A 12,064-nucleotide genomic window follows, 5' to 3' on the forward strand; every position below is an offset into this window, starting at 1 on the left:
GAGTGAGAGAGAGGGGGAGGAACGGGTCGACGCAAATGATAGAAAATCATTCAAAATTGTCATCAGGTTTAAAAGGTCTGAGTCCCGGAACTCGTGCCCTAGGGCAATTCTTTTGCAAGATTTATATCTGTAAACTGATACGATTTCGATTTTTTTTAAAAAATCATTGGGGTTGTATTTTGTTTTTACGATACACGGAAACCAACAGTTAAATAAACAGACAAGGTTCCTGAAATTCGCAGTTAGGCTCGCTCCCTTGTGTACCGTAGCAGGTGGGTGGGAAATTACTGTAAATGACGGAGTCTACTCATGACTAAAGCAACAGCTTGCCCACCCAGCTGTGCACAAACTAGCAAGGTTAAAAGGATATTTTTCCCTTCGGCTTTACCCGTCTGGAGACAAATCTAGTTGGCTACGATGTGGCCTCAGTACCTCATAACAAAATTACGCCGAAGTTTTCCAGAAGCCTGTGAAAATCTACCTCTCAAAATTGCCAATTTCAGAAACAAGAAATTCGGGGCCATCGCTAATTGCAGCGTTGCCCTTTCACCATTTGTTAAAAAAGAAAAGGATGATACTCCATGCATTATCACCTCTCTAATAATGCTAGGTTCCTGTCATAGAGGGAGTGGTAGCGGGGATAAGCTCCCACTACCTATAAAGTGCTCCAAATGGGGTGCATCTCTAACAGCCTCTGACAAGCAAGTCCAACTCTCGGCCCTCACATGTGGATGAGCTACTAGGCCTGGCAGAACTGTTTCTACTGGCGAGAAGGGGCAAAGGCGGACCACTGGCACCACAAAACCAGTTGCTTCGGGCAGTTGGGGCTCGCCAGCCTTGGACTGCAGCCGCCAAGAAAAAGGAAAACTCAGATTTTAAACCTCTGCTGCCTTGCGCCCATACCCACCCGTGGGAAAGGCTTCGAGATTAAACCCCGAAAAAGAAATCCGGAGCCGGGGTCCCTAAGGCAGTTTGATGTTGTTTACAACTTCACTCTGGCAACCTCTGCGACAACACGGGTGCCAAGATGTATCGGCGCTTGCCCTTCCCTTGGACTACACTAGTGACCTGGAGAGGGGAAACCTGCTGCATGGGCAACAGCCGGTTCTTCAAATCTCCCCGCCCAGGTTTGCGCCCTGTCCACCAGCGGCGCAAACCCACGATCCCCTGGGATCGACGGCCGCCTAACACTAACAGTACTACTACTCCACATCGTGAGAAATTTTTCAATACCTAACGTGTTTTATATAGTACTTATACTCAAATAGATCAACAATTCCCCAACACACCAAAAAAATATAATTTTGCCCTGGTATTGGATGTAATAGTTTATTAGACTATGATAAAAGAAAGGCAGATAAGCTTTCAGATAAATTCTGCTTCTCTAACCAGGAGTGTAACACCCAAATAATTGGCAAGACAAATATCCCCAGATTTCCAGATTTACATCTCATTTTTTTTTTTTTGTTTATCATAGTATGCTCCAACCAATCACAAATAATCAACAACACCAATTTATATCACTATATATTTAAAGTGTAAGGACTTCCAGAGGATATAAAAAAACACTTCTTGTTATTTTCCTTCCATAAAATTAAATACCTAACTGAGCTTTAAGGTCTCTCTACTTCAACATCATTGCAAGCTCGGTTTGCCTGTAAATTACAGCCTAGCAATGGCTCTTTTGGGCAAGTTTAAGGAAAGAGTTAAATTTCATTCCTCCTTGGTATGTGCTAAAATTTACAACACAAAATGGAAGTTTATAAGATAAATTGCAGTCAGCCTATAATGTGGGTATGTTTTCAGAAATTACAAGGGAACTAGTGCATAGCAAAGTTTTGGGAACTTACTCGATGCAGTAGTCTACAGCTCTGAAACATTTTTTTTCTGGGAAAGGAAAAATTATTCTGCAGATGCAGTGAGAGAGGGAACTTTTTCACTCAGAGTGTGATGAGGATGTGGAATGAACTGCCGGGGAAGTGGTTGATACAGTTCAATTCCAACATTTATGATGAATTTTTATAAGTACATGGATTGGAGGGGTATAGAGCACCATGATCCAGGTGTGAATCAATGGGACTATGCAGAATAATAGTTTGGCACAGACTAGATGGGCCAAAGGGCCTGTTTCTGTGCTGTAGTGACTCTACAACTCTATCAGCAAGACCAAGGAATTAATCATTGACTTCTGGAACAGGAACTCGAGAAAACTTAGAGCCTCATCTAAGGCTCAACAGTAGAAAGGGTAAGCACCTTCAAGTTCCTGGACATCAAGAAAGAGTCATAGAGTTACAGAAAAGTACAGCACAGAAACTTTGGCCCATCTAGTCCATGCCAACCCACTCAAACTGCCTACTCCCATTGACCTGCACCAAGACCACAGCCCTCCGTATCCTGACCTATCCATGTATCTATCCAAACTTTTGTTAAACATTGAAATCAAGCTTGCATGCACCATTTACGTTGGCAGTTCACTCCACACTCTCATGACCCTCTGAGTGAACAAGTTTCCCCTCATGTTCCCTTAAATGTTTCACCTTTCGCTCTAAACCATGACCTCTTGTTGTAGTCCCACCCATCTTAAGCGGAGAAAGCTGACTTGCAATTACCCTATTTATACCCTTATAATTTTGTATAACTCTATCAAATTTCATCTTAATCAATGTTCCAAGGAATAGAGCCTTAACCTATTCAATCTTTCCATTTTACTCAGGCCCTCCAGATCCAGCAACATTCTTGTAAATTTTCTCTGCACTCTTTCAACCTTGTTTACATCTTTCCTGTCGATATGTACCAAAACTGCACACGAAACTCCAAATTAGGCCTCACCAATGTCTTATACAACTTCAGCATAACATCCCACCTTCTGTACTCAATACATTGATTAATGACGGCCAGTGTGCTGACAGCTTTCTTTACGACCCTATCTACCCCAACACCACTTTCATCGTATTATGTACCTGTATTTCCAGGTGCCTTTGTTCTTTCACACTCCTCAGTTCCCTACTGTTCATTGTGTAAGACTTACTCGTACCCTGGTTGGTCCTACCAAAGTGCAAAACCTCGCACTTGTCTGCATTAATTTCTATTTGCCATTCTTTTAAACCATTTTTCCAGCTGATGTGGATCCCTTTGCAAGCCATGATAACTTTCCTCACTGCCCACTATAACCCCAGTCTTGGGGTCATTCACAAATTTGCTGATCCAGTTAACCACATTATCATCGAGATTGTTGATATAGATGACAAACAGCAATGGACCCAGCACTGATCCCTACGGCACCTTACTAGTCACAGGCCTCCAGTCACAGAGGCAACTATCTACTACCACTCTCTGACTATTTCCACAAATCCAATGTCTAATCTGATTTACTACTTCATCTTGAATGCCAGCCGACTGAACCATCTTGAACAAACTTCCAGGCAGGGCCTTGTCAAATGTCTTGCTAAAGTCCATGTAGAAAACATCCAATGCCTTACCTTCATCAACTTTCCTGATAACTTCCTCGAAAATTTCTGTAAGAGTGATTAGGCATAATGTGTGAAGCCATGTTGACTCTCCTTAATCAGTCAATGTCTTTCAAAATATATCCAGATATTTTATAATATCTTCCTATAGTTTTCCCACTACTGATGTAGTAGTGGGAAATTATAGGTTCAGATGCCTATAATTTTCTGGTTTATTTTTGTAGTCCTTCTTAAACAGTGGAACAATATTGACTATCCTCCAATCCTCTGATACGTCATCTCAAGTCAAGTCACTTTTTATTGTCATTTTGAACATAACTGCTGGTACATTACACAGTAAAAAAAAAATCATTTTTCAGCACCATGGTGCTACATGAAACAGTACAAAAACTACATTGAACTACGTAAAACAACACAAAAACTACACTAGACAACAGACCTACCCAGGACTGTATAAAGTGCACAAAACAGTACAGGCATTACAGTAAATAATAAACAAGACAATAGGCACAGTAGAGGGCGGTAAGTTGGTGTCAGTCCAGACTCTGGGTATTGAGGAGTCTGATAGCTTGGGGGAAGAAACTGTTACGTTGTCTGGTCGTGAGAGCCCGAATGCTTCGTTGCCTTTTCGCAGACAGCAGGAGGGAGAAGTGTTTGTATGAGGGATGCGTGAGGTCCTTAATAATGCTGTTTGCTTTGAGGATGCAGTGTGTGATGTAAATGTCTGTAATGGTGGGAAGAGAGACCCCGATTACTAAGGATACTAAGGATAATTGTTACTAAGGATAATTTAAACATCTCTGACAATTTTTGTACTTGCCTACTGCAGGGTCCAAGGGGACACCTCATCAGGCCCTGGAGATTTATCAACCAAATCCCATTATGATAGTAACCTCCCTGTTTGCTGGAGAAATTGTGGAAATCAAAATGCAAATCATTATCATATTTTTTGGGACTGCCCTGTTATCAAAAACTATTGGAGGGGGATACACAATGCCCTACAAGACATCTTTAAATGTGAAATACCCTTAGAGAGTAAGACCATATATTTTGGATATATACCTCAAGAATAGTTGAAAAGAGATAAACATTTAATAAATATACTGTTGGTGGCTGGTAAAAATGGTTACTAGGAAATGGTTATCACAGGAGAGCCCATCTTTAAATACATGGATGGAAATTACAATGGCCATTTACAAAATGGAGAAGATAACAGCATCTGTTAACCATAAGCTGGAACAATTTGATTCATACTGGGAAAAATGGTTTAACTACATAATGCCTCATAGGCATGATTTTATTCTCACAAATCAACGAATATGTTGTAAAAAAAAAGATCACTCCCTATTTGTACATAGTTCTTTCCTTTTGCCTGTTTTTTCTTTCCACACCACTCTTTTCTATAAGTGTATACCCCAGATAAATACTTTGTGGAGATTTATGATATATATGATTATATGATATATATGTACAATGTCTGAAATACATCTTATGGAAATGTTTGTTTGATGATGAACTTCAATAAAAAAATAAATTACCAAAAAAAAGTTAAAGCCACAACAAGTACAGAGAAAACTGTTTTTCTAGACGTCACCACCTTTAAATTAGCACCAGAAAATTAGCGACTCAAGACAACAGACTCCTATTCCCTCCTATACACAAACTATCATTTCAAACACACTTCAAGGGCAGGATAAAATCACAAATGACCTGTTTCCACCAAATCTGCATCAGAGAGGAGGATTTCAACCAGGAATTTACTGTCCTCTTTACTGCATGTAGACAGAGAGGTTACAGTGTAAATGAAAATTCAGGAACATCCAATCAAATTTCATGAACGTTCTCACAAATCCTACGCCACAGAATCAGACAATATATAAGCTACCATTGATGATGGGTTACAGTAGAATGGCCCTCAGTATCCGCAAAACACTTCAAACAACTCAAGGGATGTGGCCACATTGGCACAGTACACAATAGTTTCAGCTTTTAATAGAGCTAACAACTTAAGGGATCTACTGGTTGGCACCAAACTCTACACAACTCCAGACTGCAGCTGGAGGCCTGTATTGCATTAAGCATTTAAGTATACAAAAAAACATAACAATGGAGCTGCAGGAAAGTGAGTCCGGAGAGTGTAGAATATAACTCGAGAATAGCAGAATTTATTGTAAGCAATTTAGTATAAATAATGATGCATCATATACATTGGACAGACAGGTAACAGCTTAAGAGTCAGACTTGGGGCACCTTAGTACTATTACAGGGGAAGACCAGAAATGACCTGTTAGCAACGTTTCCAGCAGCATGGGATCCAATCTTTGGAGATTCTGTACCAGGAAACTAACATGAACTGGCCAACATTTCAGAGAAAGGGAACAGAGAAGAAATGGATCGAAACATTATAAACCTAATCCCCAAATAGTCTAAAACAAATCTCAAAATTTTCTTTTAGAGCTATATAATCAGGGCTATAAAAATAGGGTTACACCTTCCTTGTTAATTTAATTCCGAATGGTGACTGAACACATACATAGTCATAAGACATATTGTACCCTGGCAAACCACATAGACAACACAGGTAACATCCAGAAAAAAACCTTACACCCCTCACCGATCATACGTTCCCATAAATCTACGTACACTCAGATCCCAATCCAGACAGAATCCACCCCATACACGTGAGGTAACACATACTGCACTCTCTGGCAATCATAGATACACAGCCACACATTTACATTGGTGTCTTTCGCAACTCCTCCCACCCACCCCACACATAGGGCAGGCAACACACATCCCCTCTGACCATGTACACATTCTTGTACATTCTCCCTTCACACTCACACCTGGGTCCCAAACAGCTCCCTACATCACAGATTTACCACCCCTTGTTCTTACAGACATCCCCACACTGGTGTCCTAGACATCTTCTTTCCAAACAGGCCAGGAAACACAACACACCTACCTGAACCCACATACCTTCCACAACATTCTCCCTACACGCTTACTGTACATGCCACCTCCCCCTCCATCCCACATACGACCTTTTATACCGGCCACCTTCTCCCAACATAGACAAGAGAAAATCTGCAGATGCTGGAAATCCGAGTAACAAACTCAGGTGGCTTGCCAGCATCTATGGAAAAAGATACAGTTGGTGTTTTGGGGCAGGACTTCTCCCAACATAGACCAGCCAACGTGCATACACTCCCACCTGGCCCCACATACACTCCCATCTGGCCCCACATACACTCCCACAGGCCCTGCATACACTCCCACCGGCCCCACATTCACTCCCACCGGCCCCGCATACACTCCCACCTGGCCCCGCATACACTCCCACCGGCCCCGCATACACTCCCACTGGCCCTGCATACACTACCCCCAGCCCCACATTCACTCCCACCGGCCCCGCATTCACTCCCACTGGCCCTGCATACACTCCCACCGGCCCCACATTCACTCCCACCGGCCCCGCATACACTCCCACCGGCCCCGCATACACTCCCACTGGCCCCACATTCACTCCCACCGGCCCCACATTCACTCCCACCGGCCCCGCATACACTCCCACCGGCCCCGCATACACTCCCACTGGCCCCACATTCACTCCCACCGGCCCCACATTCACTCCCACCGGCCCCACATAAACTCCCACCGGCCCCACATAAACTCCCACCGGCCCCACATACACTCCCCCCAGCCCTACATACACTCCCACCGGCCCCGCATACACTCTTGTACATCGGCCCTGAACCCAGATCCCAGACTGCTCCTCCCCAAACCCATAGGCTGGTCAGCACCCACACCCTCTCACCCATACTCTCCCACGCACTCACACCCTGGTCTGTGCAGTGTCCCAGCCTATGCAGACCATTCTACACTGACCCCCTTTCACTCCACGTACCTTGATACACAGTCACATCTTGGTCTTAAGTAGTATCCTTTCCCACGCAGGACAGCTAACACACCCAACTTCACCTTGTAGTATAGACATACACCTCCCCATTGGACCATAAGACTTAAGAGCAGAATTAGGCCTTTTGCCCCATCGAGTCTACTCCTTGATTCAATCATGTTCCAATCACACACTCACCCAAGCCCCTGAGATAATCCGCTCCTCACGGGCAAGCCAACGTCTATCCATTCTCATCGTCACATACACCTCCACTCATTCACTCCCACGTTCCCCCAGCAGAGGCTGTCAACACTCCTCCCACAGACTCCTACACACCCCTGCACACTCACATCCTGATCCCAGACATTGTCCAGTCCACACAGGCTGACCAACACCTGCCCCATTTCATCGCATGTGCTCGTGCCCTTCCTCCAGGCAATGTGCCCTTCACAAGAGCCAGGTAGCCCAGCCACCCTCACCACACTTACATACACTCACACTCCAATTCACCCACCTGTTCCCTTAAATATCAGTTCCACAACCCTCACTTCCCGACCCTTTTCAAGACCTCCCAACCTTACGCAAACCCCACACTAGCCTTACACAACACCTCACACACAAACATACTACAAAACTTGAGACCCTCCCTCACCCCAGTAATAAACAATAAAGGCAATGGAGCGGGACCAGGCTAATGAATGTGTGGTCCAGATAAAAGTGGTTGGGCCCAGTGAGACTGAATCTCTAGAACGAGATCAATAAAAAGAAGATGGATGATTTTCTCACTGCCCACATATTTATATCCCAGCCCTGACCAAAACTCTCTGGATTCTCCGGATTGGAAGACAACAAATGTCACATCATTGTTTAATAAAGGATGTAGGCGGAGGACAGGTAACTATACACCAGTTAGCTTTATGTGTGCAATCAGAAAAAAGTTTGAAGCTATCACTAAAGAACAAAGAGCATATCATCTGGAAGCATCTGGTTCCATTAGACAGGCACAGCATGATTTCGTTAAGGGCAAATCCTGTTTGACACACCTAACGGAATACTTTGAAGGTATCATGAGTGCATTAAATAGGGGGAGAGAAAGGTAGATTATTGTACTTTTGGATTTCTAGAAGGCTTATCAAAGGCTTATCCATATTATAAGGATTCATGGAGTTGGTGTGGGGTCTGTTAATGTATTAGCATAAAGGGTTGGTTACCCAATAGAAGGCAGAGAGTTGGGATAAATATGTGTTTCTCCAGTCAGCAATCAATAGTGAGTGGAATACTGCAAGGGTTGGTGCAAGGCCCGCGACTTTTCAAGATATACATTAACTATTTGGAAGAGGAGACCAATTGTAGCAGAGCTAAGCTTGCTGATGACACTAAATTTAGTGAGATTTTACAGAGAATACAGAGAGTCTGTGGAGTGAAAGAGTTGCCCCATATGTCATAGGCTATAAGTTGCCCCATATGTGGGTGTGCGGAGAGTGAATGAAAAAGGACGTTCCTGAATATCTCCAGGAGTGGCGTGGCGTGGAGGACATGCGTCTTTGGGGTGTGGCCTTGTGCGACCACTGTGGACCCAATTCCTCGCCAGTGTTGTCAACTGATGCGCTGTGGGAGATTGGAACATCGAGATAGCGGGTGCGGCTGTCAGAGGCCTCTGCACTCTCTCTCTCTCTCTCTCTCTCTCTCTCTCTCTCTCTCTCTCTTCTCTCTCTCTCTCTCTCTCTCTCTCTCTCGTCTGTGATTCTTGAGTCGGGGAACTCAAAATAAAAGCAATGCTGCAGAATGTAACATCAAAACAGTGAGCTGTTGGCTCCCCTCTCGCTGTGGAAGGTACGATACCTCAGCCTCATTCGTGAGAGAGACTTTGGCATGGTGAAAGTGCTGAGTTACGGACAGTGGTTTTTGATGGGCTGTAGATCATGGTCTCTTTCGGGGCTTTGCTAATGCTTGATGGTGAGTGGTGGGGGGGGATGTGCTGATGATTTCTGCTGGAACAAGTTGGGGGAGGATTGAGGCTTTGCCGCTGCTTGAGCATAGAGGGGTGAGGGGGTTTGTGGTTCTAACGTTTTTCAGTCTTTCATACTTTGGGGTTTTCTTCTGTTTCGTGGATGTCTGTGAAGAGTAAGAATTTCAGGTTGTATACTGTGTACATTGTCTGATATTAAATGGAACCATTGAACCATTCTGGGACGTGTGAGAAATGGATTTATGTGGTCTGACAACGGCACAGAATGGAGGTGCCATGGAGTCATGGTTGCAGACAGCACCTGAACAGGCCCTTTAGCTAACAGAGGCTGCACCAACCTCTAACCATGCATTTACCTTCACTAACACCATTTCCAATTCTCCTCGCCTTGTTTATCAACTCCACATGTTCTGCCAATCTCCTACAAAATGAATGCAATTTACAATGACTGATTAACCAACACGTGCATCATTAGGATGGGCAGGAGACTGGATCACCCACAAAGTGAAAACTTCACCGAGGGAGCACACACAGTCAGAATGGTACCCCGGACTTCCTTTGCATAATTGTGATTTATCGAGGTTAAAGGATCAACATAGCTTCAAAAATCAGATAACAGTTATTAAGTGAGAAAATGTGGTTGCATCTCAGTAAAAGCCAGGGGGTAGAGATGAAACTAAATGCAATCTGCTCAAGTGCATAAGATAGGGTGATGCTGGAAAACGGATAGACGGCCAACGATCGTACACAGGAAAGCAAATTGTGGCTATGGTTAGGGTTGCAGAAAATAACTTGCAGCTCGATTTCAACTGATACATTTATGCCCTAGAATTGTTAACATTATATCAATGACATTTTGTTAAAACTCAGCAGAATATCGCAACCTTCCTGGATATGTGTGTAAGGTCTCTTCTGGTGATCCAATGGTTTAATCATTTGCAAAACTTGTGCATTTTTGTTATCTATCAGTTTCAGTTTCTGTTTAACCAAATTTTACCATAAAGCTCACTGAGCTGCAGTCTTGAGATCCAAGTATTTACCTTAATAATAACAGCATATTCTATGGCATAAGATCATGAATAATTGAGGCTCACAAGCTGGTCCTCAATGCATTCTCTTCCTTGACCTTTGCAGCAGAAGTTTATTCTGGCTTTCTGGTCTTCTACACGATAACCGATCATTAATCGGAGCATGAAGATCGTGCAGAGGGTGATGAGTGGGAGAAGGTGATAAGTAGAATGAGGAAAGGTGAAGTTGTGAGGCAAAGGCAGAAGGGTGAGAGTTGGGAGCTGTCCAGGAAAAAAAATAGACAGGTCGGGGCAGTTGACTGTAAAGGCGGAGAAAGCTGATTTTTAAAAAAAAGTTTGGCTTTATTTGCTGCAAGTACATCGAAACAGACAGTGAAATATGTTGTTTGTGTCAACAACCAACACAGTCCAAGGATGTGCTGGGGGCAGCCTGCAAGTATCACCGTGCTTCTAGTGCCAACATAGAGTGCCTACAACTTGCTACCTCCAACCGTATGACCTTTGGAAGGTGTGAGGAAACTGGGACGCCCGGAAGAAACTCGCACAACCACGGGGAAAACATAATTACAGACAGAGGCAGGAACTGAACCCTGATTGCTGGCACTGCACTAACCATTACACTACCGTGCCTCCCTGAGCCATCTCCTACCGTGAGCTGATGAAGGGTAGTCAGTGGGAACACAGTGGCTATCAGTGCTGGGATCTGATGAGTAAAGGAGGTGATAATGGGAGGCATTAAAGAAGAGATGAAGGGCAGATGGAACCAGATGGGATTTGGGGGATTATGCAGTGGTGTAGATGATACAGTGTGGAAAATATCTGGGTAGTGATTGAAAGCAAAAAGTAGGTGATGGATGTTGGACGGGTTTTAGGAACAAAAATTGTAGGACCGGAGGAGTATTTGATGGAGGGAGAGGGAGAGGGAAGGGGGAAGAGGTGGGAAGGGAAGACATGAGTAAGGTTTGCTGAAGTTAAAAAATTTAGTGTTCATGCAATTGGGCTTCAGTCTACCAAGGAAGATTATGAGGGTTGCTTGTCATACATGAGTTCCATTGAATGAATATAGCCGGCGTGTTCAGGCACTTGTCATCCATCAGACAATTCTGTCAAAAACTACACTGATTAAAGTTCCCGCAGACCATTGTGTACCAACCCTTTCCTCCCTAGTACATTCTGTTCCCTGACCCACTCAATGCCAATGGAAAGATTTTGATTGATGATAGCATGGTATTTGGCGGGTTCTTACACAGTGAAGAAAATTACCTTTGAGTTTATGATCTCGGAGTTGAAACTATTTGTCAATGGAGCAGTATAATATGAACCTTCAAACACTTCAAAACCTTTCCCATCAAGCTGGGTAACAGGCCGGCAGTTTAATTTTCAGTGGATGATTAAAGGATTAAACTTGGTACTGTGGTAGATTCAAAAATATGCCAAGGATATGATGCAACTGTTATATGCAGTAGAATCTCCCAATAGATTTAAGAGCAAGGTCTGGGGGCTAATGACACTGAATGTAATTGTACTTTTGGTCTTTACACATGTGTCTGACACTTAGGGTAGGTTCTGAAGAATGAAAGCACCTATATAATTAACACCAAAAAGGGATCATAATGGTATTATAGAGAGAGATCCATTAGTGATGGCAGAGCCATGTGGGAACTTGATAAAACCAAACAATGGCCCATGGATCAATGTAGAG

Source organism: Hypanus sabinus, chromosome 9 (assembly GCF_030144855.1).
Source record: "Hypanus sabinus isolate sHypSab1 chromosome 9, sHypSab1.hap1, whole genome shotgun sequence".
Taxonomy (NCBI): domain Eukaryota; kingdom Metazoa; phylum Chordata; class Chondrichthyes; order Myliobatiformes; family Dasyatidae; genus Hypanus; species Hypanus sabinus.